We start from the raw sequence: 19,689 nt of genomic DNA on the forward strand, positions 1-19,689 counted from the left end.
CAAAATAGAAGTTCCTGTTCAGTACCATGGGAGAAATAGGGATACTGGCCCGATTCGTCAATTGGTGCCATATATTGTACTCGCCACCCCTGCACAACGGTCTCCACCAACGGAATCATTTCAAGAAGGTTCACACTCACGCATGGAATTCTCCCTCATGAGCGTGCTATCCATAGAGGCCCTGGCTGAGAAGATTAGAAAAAGCATAGAGATCAAAGTGCTGTCCTGTGGGGATTGAGTAAATCAAATACATCTCTATGCAGACAACATAATATTAACCATCACCGAGCCTGTAACCTCAATCCCTGCCCTCCTGAAGGAGATTAAGGAATATGGAGAAATGGAAGGATATAAGCTAAATGTAAACAAATCATAACTAATTACCATCTCCCAGACTCTCAAGGCCTCCCAATTAAATTCTGCCACTTCAAATGGTGCCTTCAGAGGATTAAATATCTCGGAGTCATTATTCCGAGTCGGCTGAGTGAGCTTTTTAAGGTGAACTTCTCCCATCTACCCCAATAGATCCAAACTTCCCTGGCAGTGTGGAATCATATCCCATTGTCTCTTCCTAACAGGGTGCACTTGATTACAATGTTGACCCTCCCAAATATATTGCACCACCTGAGAATGATTCCAACCCAGAAAATGACGGGACCAGTTCATGTATCAACGTCCTTGGCCGTGCTTTGCTTGCTCGAGACTGACATCTTGGGGAAGATGCCCCTAATAATTTTGATTGATCAAGGTTGCCTTGGGTCGACATCGGGCCGTCAAATGGCCTTTTCGCTTTCTCCCACTGGAATGGGCATGGCCACACTACTGTACAAGCGCTTGCGAGTAAGACCGTAAAGATTCCCCCCGGTGTGAAAATGTTCGTTTCTTTATGATTGCGCAAGCCGCTAGACCAGGAGGCGACTGCGGGAAGAATTCTCCTAGGACCCTCAAACAAAGCCATTCGGAAGTTGACGTTGGTAGGCACCCAGACTCTGGTTATCCAATGACCAGGAACCATTCATTCAAGTCCTGAATGCAGGGTTGGACACGTCTGTCATTCAGGAGGGCACCGTGCTAGCCCACACATCACCCGTGCTTCATGAGGGAAACATCGATAGCGGTAAGGGGGCCGTTTCAAATACGAAGCCGCAACAGGTTTCTGATGGATACATTTTGTTCCGAAAATTCTGATTTTTCTGAGTCCCAGAGGTGGGAGTTGAGGGCGCTTTTGCGTGAATTCTCCAATGTATTTAGCAAGGGCAAATTTAACATCAGCCGCACTACGCTTTTGAGTCACCACATCGATACGGGCGACGCCACTCCCATCCGGCAGAACCCCTATTGGCTGAGCCCAAGACAGCCTTTCATACACCACAAGTCTTATTTGAAATTAATCGGCTTCCGATGGGTCTTCATTCCACGCTGGCTATGTTCCAGCGATTGATAGAACTGGTTCTAGCTGGCCTGCAGTGGTTATCGTGCCTGATATGTCTCGATGATGTTATCGTTTTTAGCCGTACGTTTGAAGAACATCTGGAACGGTTACGTGCTGTCATTCTTAAAATGCGTGCGGCGAACCTCAAATTTAAGCCGAAGAAGTGTCATCTGCTCCAAAAAATTGACATCAGCCGCTCGGCAGTTGTATTGGTTATTGGCTGAACCTGGCCTTCATTATGCTTGCGGGTGTTGTTACACGGTGAGTGTGGGAGCTGCTGGTGCTGGAGGGGGTCCAAAGGTTCCGTGTGTTACTGCGTTTTGTTTTTTTCTCTCTCTCTTCCCTTTTCTCTCTTCCTTTTTTTGCCTATTGTTGTTATGTACTTCCATCCTCTTCCCCCATTAGTTACTGTATATTCTGTATATAGTGTATATGTTGTATAGATGGGTTGGGGTATTTGTTTGTTGCGGAACACTAAGGTGTTGTTCGTTTTGTTCTTTTGTTGAAGGGGGAGCTGACAGGCGGGACTGCTGAGTGCTACAAAGGGGGGGGGGGGGGGTTGATGTAGTGACATCGCGGGAAGTCACTGTGCAGTGCCGGCCCTAGAGAGGCACTGTGTGTGGTGTAACCACATCACGGATACCACAAAAGTGTGGGTATAGTACTGGCCTTAGAGGGGCCCGGTGAGCGCTGATGGATAGCGCTTGATGGCACCATGCTTGGCGTGCAGTGCCAACCCTACAAGACAAGGTGTGGGAGTGCTGACCATAGGAATGAGGTTACTAGAGGGCATGGCACTCTGGTTGACCCGAGAGGACACGTGACCAGTTAAGTCTACAAAGGGGCCCAAGTGGTGGCTAGGTTTGGTCACGTGGTTAGCATCCAGATCCTTCCCGAGGATTTTGGAAGGTGGTCATGGCCAAGTGTAGAGCCAGCCACGCCGCAGAGAATATAATCTGGGTCCCCAGAGGGACCGGCGTTGTTGTTCATCCTTGAATAAACCTTTGTCTACGTTCTACGTTCTCCGTTCTCAGTTCAATGAGTCTCCAATACGTGGACCTGGACCCGAGCTGTGGTCCCGGTCCGTAGTAGCTCGGTACGTTGTAATTAGTGTAGTTAGCCTGGTGGTCACCACCATAGGTTGTTATTCTGTTAAGGGGTAGTTATCCCGTGTGTTGGAGTTAAATACATGTGTTGCCTCCAAGTCTATGTCTGCAACTCAGTTGAACTCACTCCAAGTCTATTACATCAATAATACGTGACTAAGTTTGATAGTATTATGTAATTTTTTTTATTGCGGCGTTCTCAATTTACAATGTAGTTATCTTGTTAGCCTCACGTATAATTCAGATGAGCTTAGTTGTAATTTCTAAGTCTTTTTCGTATGTATTTAAGTACAGTGCACGTGTAGTGGGCTCACTTGAAAGACACACTGATTCAGGAGGCAACACATTTATTCTATGACCACAATGGGGTAACGACACAAACGCATCAGGTCAGTCGGCACACTGCCTGACCCAAGTTGCTGAGCATGAAGACCGAAGAGAAGACGTAGCAAGGCGGGTTCTATTGCAGCAAACAGCCCTGATGCAGCCCCGGGACCCCCCTTTCATACCCCTCAGCGGGGTCCCGCTCCGCCCTCGGACACGATTTCATCCAGAACTTACTAGAAGGTTCTGGATCGCCTTCCACGTGTCCCCTGCCTGGCTCTGCCCTCGGCCACGCCCCCTTCTGGAACTTACTAGAAGGTACTGGGTCCTACAACACGTGTCCCCTCTGTCACCTTTGGCCTACATGCCATCACGTGCCCCTGCGGCCAATCGGGCTGCTACATCCTCAACTGCCCCCTACTCTGCCAGCCCCAGAGACGTCTACCATGACATATACTCTGCTGGCAGAGGGCTACTATACCCACTATTCTTCTCTCTGTCGGTAGATGGCACTAGGTGCTGTAGTGACCCATTATATGTCACTACACATGTAATGGACACCCACTGTGAACCAGTTAACTACACGGAACATTTATTCGGTTGGTTGGCATTATATATTATATTTTGTTCAGTCATCTTCGCGCAGAATATATACACGTGTGCAATATGAGTTTAATGTGTGAAATTATTCACGTCAATTATGTTGCCATATTTAGATAGGTGGAAGATTGAGGCATCATGCCACGATTGAGCCATTTAATGTCTGTACGCTCTTCGTTAATAAAATATAAGTGTATGCTTGCAGTTTAAATTCTTCATCATCATCATCGGACATGTTTAATCCACTGCTCGATGGATACTGATTTAATTAGCAGCTAATGCTCACACACTTGTGTGGTGACGTGGAAAGAGTCACTGGAGCGCGTGCCGCTGGGAGATTGGTAGACAATGGCATTTGGACTATCAGCCCGTTCTACCAGTTGCAGCTGTGGGCAAAGCATGAAGCCATCTGAAGGATCCAGAGGGGTGCAGGGCCGAGGGTGGAGCCTGGCCACGCTTTTCAGGATATAAGGCGAGCTCCAACTCACAGCCGGGGCAGCTGCGATCTGGAGTGGAATTCGTCGTGCTGTCGTAATTGTGATCGTCACCCTCTTCAGCTGTGGGTTTGGCAGCATGTTGGCTGTCCCGACCCGGTGTGTGGTTATCCCCTAAGGCTCTGAAGGTTGGAATAAAAGAGATAGAGTACCTCCTATTAGTGTCTGTGAACTAGAACACAACATTTGGTGTCAGGCGTGTTAACGAAATTTTTTTTTATATTTTAGGGTTGTTATGAATGTTTTTTTCTTCGAATCCTTGAGGGGGAAATAGACTATGCTGAAACACGTGAAGAGGAAGGCTCTCACCCGCATACCCTCGGGCAAGGAGGATTCCCGGGCAGGGCTGGCAACCGGGACCCCTTGTGGGGGGCCCCGGAGTGGTGATCCCGGCGGGGCAGCGAGCAAAGGGCGACGGCTCTGCGCCGCCGCCGGCTGAAGGGGGGCTGCGGGCAATCGGCAAGCGCATCGTGGGGCGGCTTTCCACAGTGTCGACCCTGGTGGGGCAGCTGGGCAGGGAACAGCCGAAGGAAGGGGCTGTGGCTCGGGGGTGGCGAGCGGGCGACTCCACCATCACTGCCGACCGAGGGCAGGAATTGGGTCCCTTTAACCTGCCGCCGACAGCTCATCCGGGGGCACCTTCCCTAGCGCAGCGGCTGCCGCTTCTCAATTAATTTTCAGCTGCGGGGGGTGCTTGGGCGGCCTTCCAGCGGCGGTTCTCCACCACTTGCGAGCTCGCAGGGTGGTCCGATGCGGAGGCGCTACTTATTCTTCCCACCGCACTGGATGACAGCCTTGGCGGCGTTTTTTTACATTCCGGAGGTGGACAGAACGAAGCTGCGTCAAGCGTACTCCCAGTTGGCGGCAATTTTTGAACTGCCGTCCAACGCGGCAGACATTCGTAATACAGAGTTGGGGGGAGACAGAGACACCCCGCTCTTTCTGCAGCGCACTGCTGTCGCTGGCCAAGGATGCGTACCCAAAGATGGAGCAGGCAGGACTGGATTCTCTGGTGCTTGAGAAAATGTTGACGCTGGCTCAGGAAATTAACGTTTGTTTGCCGGCCACAGAGGAGGATGACCTGTCCTCGATTCAGGTAGCCCATTGCATCCAGGCCCACTGTAACCTGCGACGACGTGCTGGGGTGACGGCAGGGGCTGGTTTTCCGGGAGAAAAGGGCAACCAGGCTCTCTGAGAGTCTCCCTGGGTGTGCGCGTCAGGTGGTTGGAGCCTGCGGAGGACATTCGGAGTGGGACGACGATGGGACAAGCGGCGGGGGGGGGGGGCCCCATTACCTTTCAGTTGTGGCCTACCGGGACACATCTCCAGGGGCTGCCGTGCTGATTTGGGGCCGCCTCCGCTCCTTTGGGTCCAAAGGCAGGTTGCAATAGGTCACACACCCGGCCGACACAGCCACCTCATGCATCCCATTGCAGTCAGTGTCAGGTGCACACGCCATCGCCCCTCATAGGAATACGGGGTATGAAGGTGGTGCATGATGGTTGGCCAATGGACCGCACTGGCACACTGTGTCATGGCAGCGGGATCATCCACGGTATGTGGATTTGTGCAGGCTGTTGAGGTGCGAATGCTCATAGATACGGGGGCATCCGCCACCATGGGTTCAGAGTTTATTTTTAGGACTCTGCCATAGATGTGGGTTGCCTGGGTCTGGTAGATAATCTGTGTGTTGCCGCTAATGGTGGGAGTTTAGGCATTGTGGGCTAAATCAAGGCATCGATACGGATTGGCGCTATTGAAAGGACGGGCCTGGTGTTGGTTTCAAGTTCGTTAGCGGTGCCTTGTTTGTTGTGGAAGGATTTTTGGAAGAGGATGCCCCTATGGATTTTAATTGACCAGGGTTGTGTGGAGTTACCGTCGGGGCATCGGTTGAGATTTTTGGAGTCCCCTGCTGGATGGTGTATCGCTAACTCTGTGGTTCAGGCCATGGTGTGTGAAACTGTTAGGGTTCCCCTGGGTGCACAGATGCTCATACCCTTGAGCTGCGGAAACGGCTCGACCAGAAACACTGGGAGTGAGGTTCTTCTAACCCCTTCAAATAGAGCAGTTCGTGGGCAAATTTTTTTTAGGGCATCAGACCTAGTGTGGGGCGCGGTGGCGCAGTGGTTAGCACACTGTAATGAACATGGCGACCAGGGTTCGATTGTCCAACACCAGTGACAATTATCTGAGCCGGTCCTGGGCCTCCCCTAGATTAACTCAACCTCTAATGAGTCTCAATTACAATGTGTAAACAACGCCACTGGGGAGACAAAGGCGGCCAAGCATGGTGCTGGTCACACACCCCATTGTGTATCGTACCAGCCTTCATAGGTGCTGGCTACAGTAGGCTGTTGGCAATATGTTGTATTTTAATTAACTATTTGGCACGGTGTTTACGTGACATACCTTACTGGCTGTCGGGTGGTGGAGGGTTGCGACGCATCTATACTTATGGGATCTAATCCTAAAACCTGTATTAACATGTTAAGCTGTGTTCAACTACCACACTACAGGTCTCAACAACACTCACTCACTGGTTCGCTCAATCACGATTATATTATTGCGTATGGAGGCAATAAAGGGTGTCAATTGAATACAGTGTACCAACAAAGTTTAACAGTTGTATTGCTATATTCTTGGTTCTTTCGGTAAAGTCACGTGGTTTTCACACCTGATGATTGTTGTGTTGCAGTCGAAACGTCGTGAATCTTATTATTCTGTTAACGCCGACAATTGTATCTGCAGCGAAACGTCGAATATCAAATTGGAAATTTTGCTCTCTTAACATTTCGGCTATTGCTGAAGTGCCAAATCAATTGGCATGTTTTCCCAAGTGACGACTTGAAGTGATTGGCTCTGTCGGTTGGTGGAGGGTTATACTGAACATTGGCCTCTTGCCTACCAAGAGTATAATGACATTTATTTTCGGCACTTCTTGACTCGAGTGCTCACTCGCCACGTCATGGAGGCCGTGATGGCGTGGAGAAGGCCGTGGTAGCGGGAAGGATGCCGTGATAAACTCGCTCATCTTACACTGACTCGCTCGCACATCCACAGACCCATTCACTCATCATACACTCACTCACACTACCACTGACTCGCACACATCATACACTGGGAGTGTCATGCTGCCAGCTATGGCTGCAACGTTGGTCGTACATGTTATAGTATCGTAATACTATTGCATGTTCACCAGCTCACTCCTTGTTTAAAAAATGTTGCTTTGAAGGTCTGGCTCTCAGATTAACTCTCCCAAATAACGTTGGTAGTGTCCTGATATAGACCGCCTAGTGGGAAGGATGTTGAAGCTGCATCTGCAGAGCTTTTTGGAGGCCTCCCTAAAGGTGAAATAGTGTTAGTGGGTGATCTAAATTGGAATTTGCTAAACCCGCTGGCCGTGGCCACACATTTTGCAGATGAATTTAACTTGTTTCAATTAATAAATGTCCCCACGACCCAACCTTAAAAATCTGGTACAGTCATCTCTGCTTGACGTCCTATTGACAAATGCCCCTCACAATTTCACACTGACTGGTGTTCTGGGTAAAAACCTTAGTGATCACTCCATTTTTGGGGTGAGATCATCAGCCGGACACTTCAGCACTCGGGCATTTACTAATGATGTGCTTCACTCGGATATCGACAAGGTCTGTGATATCCCCAACCTAACTACAGCTTGGGAGACCTTCAGTTACACGTTTCTCCAAATTCTTAACAAAAATGCTCCGTTGGTTAGATTTAAAACTAAAGGCAACCACCCACCATGGTTTGATCCTTTGATTACAAAGCTCATGAAAACTAGGGACAAGGCTTGGACATGTGCTCAGAATAGTGCTTTGGTCAATGACTGGCTAGAATACAGGATTTTAAGGAATAGATGCAGCAAAAAATGCCTTTTTCCTCCTGGAATCACATAAAAATTCCAGGATTTTCTGGAAAACAATCAAATGTATCGAAAAGGCATCCAATACAGATAATCTGCCCGTTGAGCTTAACGGAAATGGGGAATATTTTTCAGATCCCAAAAAAATAGTTGACAATTTTTTAACCTTCATTTTTCTGAAGCTGGTAATCTTTTTGATAATGTATTGGGAGTCACCCCTGCTCATGCAAATTCATACACCCCTGTCCAAATATTAAACGACTTTAGGTTCCAGCAAATCCACGAAAGTATTGTTCTGAAAAAACTGTCCTACCTCAAAGGGTCTTCCTCTACCGGAGCAGATAGTATTCCCATCTTTGTTCGACTAACTGTTGGTCACCTAATATACAAATCTATAGCCCATATTTTCAACCTGTCCATCATATAAGCATCAGTTGCTCTAGAATGGAAACATTCCTATGTCCGTCCACTTCACAAAGAGGGCCCTAAAGATGATCCAAATAACTACCGACCTATCTCAATTTTGTCCCCGTTCATGAAAATTTTTGAAAAATTATTGAACTACCAAATTAGCAGTTTCCGGTCCAACAATCTACTACATCTAAAACAATCTGGGTTCTGAAAAAAATATAGCACCACATCTGCTCCATTAGACTCTCTGAATCACATTTACAGTAGCCTTCATACTAAGCAGTAATGTGCCTGTCTTTTTCTTGACCTGTCCAAAGCTTTTGATACAGTAGACCACAACACCCTGCTAAGTAAACTAAGTTGCCTCTGTTTTTCCGAAAACGAAGTAAATTGGGTACAAAATTACCTCTTCTCGCACCCAAACTGTATTCACAGATGGTTGGAGGTCAATCGGCGTTAAGATAACAAAAGGGGTTCCACAGGGTTCCATCCTTGGCCCCCTTTTGTTCTCTCTTTATGTCAATGACTTGGGCACTGACCTGGATCATTCCAGGGTAAATCTTTTTGCAAATTACACGATACTAATTACTGCTGGCCGCTCAGCGGATGACGTGATTGTTAAGCTACAGGGTGATTTCAACAAACTACAACATCAGCTAGTTGCTCTTAAACTAGTCCTGAATACCTCCAAAACCAAGGTGCTATGCTTCTCACCAGGACTAAAGCTGGAAGTTATTTTTCCCCAATTACAGTCCTTAAATAATTATCAAATAGAGCAAGTCAAGATCTATAAGTATCTTGGTCATCCTGGATTCAAAACTGAATTTTGAAGATCGCATTGATTATATTGGGAAAAAGACGAAAATATAAATTGGTTTTCTGTATCGACACAAGCACTGCTTCTCCCCCAATGTTCCGTTTTGCATTGATAAAAGCTACCATACTGCCTCTACTTGATTACTGTGACATCGTGTAAAAATCAGCCCCAAGTACTGAAGCTTGATTCCATCTATCACTCGGCCTTAAGATTTACATTGCACTGCCCATATAGGACTCACCACTGATCTCTACATTGGGTCAAACTTAACATCTCTTAATGTTCGACGGCTTGTGCAACAGATATTATTTATTCACGATGTACTTACAAAAAATTCCGCAGACTATCTACTGGATCTTGTCTCTGTTTCAAAGAACAAATTTGACCTCAGGTCTTCGCTCATTTACCAGCTTCACATTCCCTATTGCCGTACAAAAACTGGAGGAAAGGCCTTTGCTATTGATGCCCCCAGGGTCTGGAATGCTATTGCCAATAAACTGCAACTTGAATCGCTACCAATGAGATCTTCTCTCAACACTGCTCTAGAGGAGTTGTACACCCCTAGCTGCTACTGTTATTCATTAGCGTAAAATAAAATGTTTCGCTCCAGATGACTACTGCAAAGTATTATCTGTATTTTGATTTAGCGTGCTGATCTTAAAGGTGCATTGAAAAAATAGATACTCCGACTGATGCTTCTGTTGTGGAGTAACTCATGCAGCCAGCTGTGGCGCTAGGGTTTGGTGTTGCAAGTTATTCATGTAGTTTATTGTTAAAAATTCGGTCAGTCCCTATGATCACTGTTACATTGCAATTATGGCTTCATTTTTGGTTATTTCGAAAACGTTTTTTGGTTTGGACATGTTTGTAGTACGGAGTTAGAATGGTGGCCTTAATCTAAGTTTTCTTGTTGTTGTTTGACTTGCATCCCACTGGGATTTTTGCACACAGCGTTGGTGTACGGTGCTTTTTCAAGAATATTTTGCTGTTTTTTTCCTGGATTTTCTGTTTGCACAGTCACTTTAAGATGTTTTCTTGTTCGTTTTTTCTTGTTTTTTTGTTTGTTGCGGTTGCTCCAGATTTCAAGAGCCAAATGGCTCACAGGGCTATACCAAATAAATAAATAAACTGAAATGTATATCGTTAATACTGGTAGGAACCTCCTGGTGACACCAGCCCACAGGGGATCATTGTGACCGTCCGTCGTGCATACAAAAATGGGAGGGGCTGGGTGGGGAGGGGCTGGTCACCCCGTGGTGCCCTTATAAAACTCAACGTTTAACCTACTCACGCCGACTTGTGCCTGCCCTCATAGTCGGGCATATTTGCGGAATACACCACGCCGCCGTTGACCCTGGCCATTGACCGAGCAACCCAACGTTCCTACCAGCTCCCTCCGCTGCAATGTGTTTTGTTAAATTTGAATCACAGTTCCTATGATTACTGTTCTTACATTGTTCTTATAGCTTTATTTTGATTTCGAAAACATGGTTTAAGCCATGTTTCTTGTGGAAGTGCGGAGTTGGCCTGATAACTTAAATCTAAATTGTCTTATGGTTGTTATTCTTTGACTTGCATTACACTGAGATTTTTTGCACACAGCGTTGTAATACCGTTTTCTTTTCTGGAAGATTTGCTGTTTTATCCAGGATGTTTCTGTTGCGTGTCGTCGCTTTAAGATGTTCTCTGTTCACATTGTTTGTGGTTGCACCCGACTCAAGAGCCGCATGGCTCACAGGGATATACCAATAATAAATGAAACTTGAAACGAGCCCTGTGCTCATACGACTGGAATCATGACCCCGTTGTTCCTCACTGTCACGCCCGCACGTCCGCGTGTCTGCCCTGGGCCACATTCGCGCCTCTGACTCGACCATCATTGCTAGCGTCACGCTCACCAACAGGGACACTCACTGATGTTCCTCCATTTACGAAAGCGATGCTTTCTTTATAAAACGCGCGAAACACTAAATATCAAATGAATTTTCCCATTAATTTAATGCAAAAAAAATCGGGATGCGTTTCGGACATATCAACTCCACTCCTTATCTAAAAATATACACCTATATCACTTTTCACAATGCAAAAGTACCCGTAAGGATTTTTTTTTACCTTTGCAGGGAATTCACCAAAAGATTTGCATGTTGAATTGACTGGAGGTGATGTGGAGGCTTTGCTGTTGCCCTGCAGGGACACCGTGACGCTGTAGTGGACGGGTGATGCAGCCTCCACGGTGCTTCTCGTTTGATCTGGCGCGTGCCGTATGGAATTTCGTTCACGCGGAAATTCGATTTTGTTCATCTAAAGGTGTCCATAATTTGTCAATTGTATGAACGTGACATTTTGTAAAATTGAACGTTCGTAAATAGATACATGAAGCAGGCCACTGTTGTATATGCCCCCCTTTCCATCTTAATATTAACAAGTAATTTTTCGATACATATAGATACATATTTCTATTGTTTTTATTTTAATAATGAATAAAAACACCAAACCAGGCCTCGGCATGGCATGTGGAAGTCATATTTACCTTGACCCACTAACACGATTTTGACGTTCAGAGCCCTCCCAGGGTCAGAGGGAGCAGATAGAGAGCAGAGCCCAGCGGATTGGAAGGGGCTGACGTAAACACAAAGCCAGGGTCACTGGGAGGTTGCGTTAGCCTAGATCTAGTTAAGTCAAAAAAGCTAATTGGTTCTGCATTACTATTAAAGTAACATCAAGTCGGAATTTAACGACAGGGTAGGCTAAAGTTATTTACCTTCACACCCACTTCAATTGAACCCTGCCACAAGCTATGTCAATGTAACCATCACCCGTCTATTAATTTAATATGAAATGTATTTACATTTTAATAATTTCTATACGACTTGACCCGAAGCCTATAACAATCAGGTATTCCCAAGTCAACATGAATGCTCTAATCCACCCATACGCAAATAATAAGCAGGGTTAAAGCAAGAGTAGAGAGGAAAAGAAATGCAAGCGCACAGCAAAACTGCAACGTAAGCAAAGGGCGATGTTAAACCCAAGGTCGGAGAGAAAGGGAGATCCCGGCCGTCTTTGTATCCCCGCAGCGCGGGGTAGGAGTGTGTATACGCTCGAAGAAACACGAGTCAAACACCACAACGGGAAGCTGACACAGACATTGGATTAATACAGAATCATAACTTTGGAGCTCTGATGAAATGAAATGTTAACTTAACTTTTTAACCATTTCTTTGTGCGTCGGTGAAAGTCGGAGGGAATATCGCCCCTCCCTCCAGGTTGTGCACCCAGACAGAGGCGCCTTCGAGACAATTTATAACATTTGATTGTTTTACTTGTGGGTTTTATGGTAGGAGTATGACAACGGAATATACCGTGGGTGATGCACACAATGACACACTGACACACGTACAGACACACACACGGACGCAGATACATACGGACAAATCCTGACACAGCAAAAATCGAAAGAAACCCCGCCTTGTGGGCAGGATCCGAGTGAAGGGATTTTTGTGCATAAAAAGAGGATCCTGAGCATTGAAACCTCAGTTCGACCGGAGGGGGTCGGCTCACCAGAGTTCGACCGGGGGGGGGGGGGGGGGGTCGACTCACCAGAGTTCGACCGGGGGGGTCGACTCTCGGGAGACAGTTCGACTCGGAGGAGCAACTCGGAAGAGTTCGACCAGGGGGGTCAGAACTCGGGGAGTTCGACTCGGAGGAGGTCGGAACGCGAGAGAGTTCGACCAGCGAGTCGGCTCAGGAGCAGTTCAAATCGGGAACGAGAGGAACAGGTCGCCAGCCGGCGAGCTGCAGAGCAGGGGGCGGCGAACAGAGGCCAAAGTGGCCCGTCGCTACCCACTGACGTTGGCAAGAATCGCAAGGTAGTGAGGCGCCACCGAGTGTGATTTTAAAAGAGCTGAAAAAAAGAGTATTGTTGAAAGTTTATTCTACATTGAGTCCAGCTGCACAGCGACCGACGCACCAAGCAAGAGCTTCTGCAAACCAGAGCAAGAGCACGTGCGACTTGAGTCATCCAGAAGTGGAGAAAAACCTGCTTTCAGCAAACCAGCAACGAGCACCTTCGAGTTCTCCACCCAGAGAGAGGGAGCGTGCCGATGCAGCTCATCCAGCAGCGGAGAGAAACTGCTGTCGGCAAACCAGCACGAGCGTGATCGCGCAGCTCATCCAGCAGTGGAGAGAGGTGGCCACTGAGCAGCACTGAGAGCGATCAAGCAACTCTCCCCCGTGGACAGAGGCTGGCTGTTGTGTGGAGGAGGGAACGCCGATACGTATGATGCACATTCCTCACTCACCCTGACCGCTCTAAAGGGAGCGAGTATCCCTTTCATACAAGGAACCTGTCGACGTATGTTAACGCGAGAAGACCAACCACACTCTCATTACCCTATAAAGAGAACTCCACGATACGATGATGCGCTATGCCCCACTACACGACCAATCTGACGTTCGCTGGACCTAAAGACTCAACTCCAAACAATGACTACTCCACACAATTCATGACACACAAACACACTCAAGTCCGTGAACCATCTGGCCGTGGAAGCATCGATAGTGTGATAACAGTCCGTCGTTTATAAGTATATTCGTAATTTTCCTCTTTAATATTTTGTTTTGGACTGTACTTCTAATCGCATAAGTTACCAACCGATCCATCAATACGAATTAACCCTTGGCACCTTCGCCACGGAGCTACGCTCCCGGGGAGGAATCGTGCTAAACCGATTTTCTGATCATACAATCTTATTCACGAATTAATTAATCTCCCGTGAGATAACACGTTCTGCCGCATACCCTCACACTAAGCCATTTCGGTAATCTTATATTCTGTCCGGTGGATCTGTTGTTACATTCATGCCTTTGAAAATAACTGTTTGATTGTGTTTTTATATGAATACCGTTGCATGTGAATCAATCGCCGTGATAACATGCTGACCATTTCAAGCATAATAATCGTTCATATTATAATGTATAAGCTTTTGTGTAGCATAGCATTGGCATGTTCTGACTCTCTCTCTCACTAACGGCAATCGCTTTATGCGGGGTCCATGTGTTATCAAAGTGAAATCGTACAGTCGTTGATGATTCTGTATTGATACCGTGTGGATACCGTGTTGAAGTTCCGAGATTGAGAGTTCGCATACATATTATAGTTAAGGTTTAATTAGAAAATAAATTGATCAATACAGAAGTGGTCGTGTGATTCTTTCCTGCAATTTTTGCATAAGATCTGTATCCTGCGATCAGATATGAACTCGGGAACCTAAACTATAAACACACCAATCCACACTCATTAAACTTTAAAACGAATGATATGAACTTGGGACCTAAAATATGAACACAGAGTGTTAAAGCGAGAATCATTGTATTATGCTGATCAATAATACAAAGTTAGACAACGAGGCCGAATTGACACTAGCGTAACTGCACACGATTGATTGCGTTATCCTGATTGATAACCCCACCTCGTCAACGAGGCGGGGCCTGATTATCATAAAAGCTATCATTAACACAACCACACCCACTCGTATAAATTAATACGATTACCTCTCTAACTAGCATAGTTATACGCATAATTACACGAATGAACATAATTTTGGATTCATTATGCAAATTTCGAATTTCATTTAATTTTCATTACTTTTCATCAATTTTCACACACCCACATATCCAACACCCACTCACTCAAGACTTCACTCACCCACCCACTCACCTATTCACTCCCCCACTCACAAACCCACCCACCCACCCACTCTCTAACTCGCACACTCACCCGCCCGCTCACCCAGCTACTTACCTACTCACCCACCTACCCAACCACCCATGACTCAATCACACACCTACCCACTCAATAAACTAAAACTGAACTATTTTTCATCGTACTAGCTAAGGTCCACAGAGATATATAGATCTTTTTCAAAAGCGACCTTGTTACAAATGACAGGAAAACAAAGTGGTTTATCACATATACAGTGAGGGAAAAAAGTATTTGATCCCCTGCTGATTTTGTACGTTTTCCCACTGACAAAAAAATGATCAGTCTATAATTTAAATGGTAGGTTTATTTGAACAGTGAGAGACAGAATAACAACAATGGGTGGCATGGTGAGTGGGTTCGTGTGTGAATGGCTCGTGGTTGAGTTTGTGGGTGGTTGAGTAAGTGGCTGGTTGAGTTAGTGAGTGGTTAAGTTAGTGGGTAGGTGTTTGAGTGGGTGAGAGAGTCCAAGAGCGTAGCGCCATGGTGACGAGATACTATCTCGCCTGGTATCCAGGAGCTTCTAGGTTCAATCCCTACCTTGTTGCGTCTCTATTTCCCTAAACATTTAGAAACATGCATTTAGAGGAGTTGGCTGCTATAAATGTATCCGTGATACGCCACATTGTTGAGCTATCATTTGTGGTAACGGTTGTTTTGAAAACGAGCTATATAGCTCAGTGTGCCTTACCTGGTAAAATAAACATCATTTAGATTTAGTTTAGTGTGTAGGTGAGTGGGAGGTGGGTGAGTGAAATAGTGGGTTAGAGATATAGTAGTAGGTGGCTTGCTGAGTGGGTGAGTGGCTCGGTGGTTGAGTTAGTGGGTGGTCGAGTTAGTGGGTGGTTGAGGTAGTGGATGGCTGAGTTAGTGGGTGGTTTAATTAATAGGTGATTTATTTTGTGAGTGGTTGAATTATTGGGTGGTTGACTAATGGGTGAGTGGGTGAATAATTCCGTGGTAATGGGTGAGTAGATGAGTGGGTGGGCGGTTGGGTGAGTGGGTGGGTTAGAAATTGAGTGGGTTGCATGGTAAGTGGATGTATAAGTGGGTGGGTAAGTAGGTGAGTGGCTGAGGGAGTGGGCAGCTGGTTGGGTGAGTGAGTGGGTTAGAAATTGAGTGGGTGGGTTAGAAATTGAGTGGGTGGCAGGGTCAGTTAATGTGTAAGTACTGGGTGAGAAGGTGAGCGGCTCATTGAGTAAGTGAGTGGATGGGTGAGTAGGTGAGTGGATGGATGAGGGAGTGAGTGGGTGGGTGGGTGAGTGAAGAAGGGCCCATATATCTACTGAGAATTTCATCATCGACTGCGGCTGGGGTTGGCATCGTCCCCGACTCCTCCTGATGTCGAGGGTAAATGGGAGAGGTTTAGGACTGTGACTCATGCAGCTGCAATGGCTGCTTTGGGTACGCGGTCCAGACCTCCCCAGAGACCCTGGCTGACAGAGGAGGTGTTCAGGATATTTGAGAAAGCGACAGGCCCACTGTCATCGGCTACAGAATCCCACGTCAGAGAATGAGGAGGCTTACCGCAACCTTCGCTCGGAGGTTCGGAGAGCCGTGAGGCGCTGCAAGGATGGATGGTGGTCGCGGGTTGCTGAGGAAATGGAGTCTGCCTCAGTGGCCCACGATCACAAATCTCTATTTAACTCCATCAAAAAAGTTACCTGCAGTGCCACACCTATTACCATCATTAGGGGAAAAAACGGTGATCCAATCTCCGACCCCCCCGGTGAAACAGGTTTGCAGATTTGCTGAGCATTTCTGTGAGGTCCTGGGGGAGGGAAAATTCCTCAGCCAGGAAAACATCGTGGCACAAAGTGAGGATGACCCTGCTGAGGCTGCGGTGCCTCAAATATTGGAAGAAGTCACCGCCTGTGAGTGGCAGGCTGAAGTGCCATCTGTTGAGGAAGTACTGAAGGCAATCCGGAGTCTGAGACCAGGAAAGGCAACGGGCAAAGATGATCTCCCAAGCGAACTGCTGAGGGAGGGTGGCGTTGGTGCACAGACTGCCCTATATGACATCATAACAACAGTCAGGACCACTTGACGGGTTACGCAGGATTGGAAGGATGCCCTTGTCGTCCCCCTCTTTAAGAAGGGAGACCGCACAGACTGTGACAACTACAGGGGCATCTCACTCCTCAGTGTGCCGGGAAAGGTCCTGGCAAGGATTATTCAACATCGCCTTGCCAGGCACGCTGAGGAGAGGCTTGCGGAGCCCCAATGCGGTTTCAGGAAAGGGCGGTCCTGCACAGATGCCATATTTTCTGTCCGTCTGATACAGCAGAGGTGTAGGGAATTCCAGCAAGACCTACATCTCTGCTTTATTGACCTGGTCAAGGCCTATGATACCATCAGTAGGCCTGGGCTATGGTTTGTTCTTCGTGCTTTTGGAGTACCTGACCCTTTGCTCACGATCATTAAGGACCTTCATGATGGTGAGTGGGCCCGGGTAAAACTACGTGGCCGGGAGTCCGAGCCATTCCCTGTATACCTTGGGGTGCAACAGGGATGTCCTCTGGCTCCCACATTATTTAACATCTATTTTGACCACGTAGTTCATGACGCCTTCAATAGCTGTACCGGGGGAATCTCCATATGGTACAGATATAATGGGAGGCTGATCGATGCCCGGGTGCGGTCAAGGGATGGCTCCCTATTGCTCAACCACGTTATGTATGCCGATTATTTGGTAATAGCTGCTCATTCAGAGGAGGAGTTGGAGATGCTGCTGCTGAGGCTGGAGCGTGCCTCTTAGCGATGGGGCCTTACCATCAGCCCCACCAAAACTAAGCTCCTACCTGGGTATTTTGTACCATGGGACACTACAACCCCACAACTCCCAATCGGTGATGGGGCAGTTGTGGAGAGAGTGGAGAGTTTCCCATATCTGGGCAGTGTGCTCATGACTGGCTCCAGTTTAACAGCAGAGGTCTCACTCCGAATCAGTCGTGCGGCAATATATTTTCATCGGTTGCGTAACGCTGTGTGGAAGCTACCTGGTCTGTCACGCCACACGAAGCTTCGGGTCTTCTCGGCCACGGTCATTCCCTCCCTTCTCTACGCTTGCGAAACGTGGACCCCCCTAATGGAACATCTTCGCCGGTTAGAAACATTAGACAGGCCTGCCTACGATCCATCCTGTGTTTAACCAGACTGGATTGTGTGAGGAGCTCACAAATCCTTGAAAGATCTGGGCAAGGTCCCATCGGTGAGCTCCTCCGTCAGGCAAGGCTGCGATGGCTGGGTCATGTAGCCCGCATGCCCAGCCACCACTGCCGAAACAGCTTTTGTTCGGCCGGATCGAGGGGGCTAAATGGGCGCCGCACGGGCTAGAGAAGAGATGGAGTGATGTGGTACAGGAGGACGTGGAGCTGAGTGGACTTGCCGATGACTGGTACCAGCGGTGTCAAAATCGGCCTCTGTGGAGGAGGCTCGTGAAGGACGCTACTGGGCAGTTCGAGGTAGTTGCCCTCCAACAACAACGGAGGGCAGAGGAGCGACGCTGACAACAACGAGCGGAGCGCCGGGTGGCTAGGGCACAGCAGGTTGGCACAGTAGGGGGCACAGGTGGTGCATCAGCCAGTCATCTCAGTCATCTCAGTCAGTCGACCCGTGGCACCTGGGTCTGCCCCGTGACCTCCTGCCAGCGGGCGTTCGACACTAAACGTGGCCTCGAGGTGCACATGGCCTGGCACAAGCGTCGTGGTGACGTCACCGCCACTTAGGGGCGAATGGCGGTTGTTATATATCTACTATAATCACCCAGGAATGTATGTCCTTAACGTTCGTGACGTCACTCCACATCGACCAGCCCCCCTCATTAATATTCATGAGAAGGTGACGTCCTCCAAATGGACACACCCCCACCCCTCATTCATAATCATGAGCGGGTGACGTCACTCCAGATGGAGTACTCCCCCCCTCACCAATAATCATGAACAAGTGACGTCACTCCACATCGAACAGCCCCCTTCAATAATCATGAACAGGTTACGTCCTCCACATGGACCCCCCCATCCCTCATTAGGAAGCATGAGCATTTCGATTTAAAGCTTTTGTGACTGCAGAGATTCATCTTTTTGGTTCTTTCGGTAAAGTCACGTAGAATGGAAATAAAATAACAAAAATAATAAATAAATAAATTCTCACGACGTTTCGGCCACATCACAAGTAGCCTTCCTCAGGTGAAGAAACAGAACTGTCGGGAAGACAGCGCTTCAGTGCCAGGCTTGGCAGCGTCTTTTAAGCTGGGTGGGAGAAGCAGAGCGCCTTGACAAAGGAGTTTACATATCAACAGTAGCTGTGTTAATGTGTTGGATTAGCAGGATGTTAAAGTCATAAAATTAGCATGTAACTGGGGGATTAGCATGATGTTAGTATGAGGGATTAGCACCACGGAGAGCGACGAGCTTTGTTCAGACTGACGAGTCCATCTATGTTCGGAACGGAGGAGGAGGAGGAGTTAATGTGTTGGATTACCAGGATGTTAAAGTCAGAAATTGGATTAGCAGGATGTTAAAGTCAGAAATTAGCATGAAACTGGGGGATTAGCATGCTAATTTCTGACTTTAACATCCATGCTAATCCCCCAGTTACATGCTATTTTCTGACTTTAACATTCTGCTAATCCAACACATTAACACAGCTACTGTTGATATGTAAACTCCTTTGTCAAGGTGCTCTGCTTCTCCCACCCAGCTTAAAAGACGCTGCCAAGCCTGGCAGTGTTCACTGAAGCGCTGTCTTCCTCCCGACAGTTCTGTTTCTTCACCTGAGGAAGGCTACTTGTGTTGTGGCCGAAACTTCGTGGGAATTTTTATTATTATTATTATTTTATTTCCATTCTACGTGACTT

At 47.4% G+C, this 19,689-nt stretch overlaps 1 long non-coding RNA gene across 1 annotated transcript; it reads left to right on the top strand.

The window, feature by feature from the left end:
• The first annotated feature begins 3,825 nt into the window (after positions 1–3,825).
• LOC142923821 (uncharacterized) lies at positions 3,826–11,761 on the top strand. The gene is made up of 2 exons (XR_012940875.1): positions 3,826–4,084; positions 5,177–11,761. It is a non-coding gene; the product is annotated as an uncharacterized LOC142923821 (long non-coding RNA).
• The last annotated feature ends 7,928 nt before the right edge of the window (positions 11,762–19,689 follow it).

Source organism: Petromyzon marinus, unplaced genomic scaffold, assembly GCF_048934315.1.
Source record: "Petromyzon marinus isolate PM22_M1 ecotype Great Lakes invasive population unplaced genomic scaffold, UKy_Petmar_22M1.pri1.0 PM_Scaffold_75, whole genome shotgun sequence".
NCBI classification, from domain to species: Eukaryota; Metazoa; Chordata; class Hyperoartia; order Petromyzontiformes; family Petromyzontidae; genus Petromyzon; species Petromyzon marinus.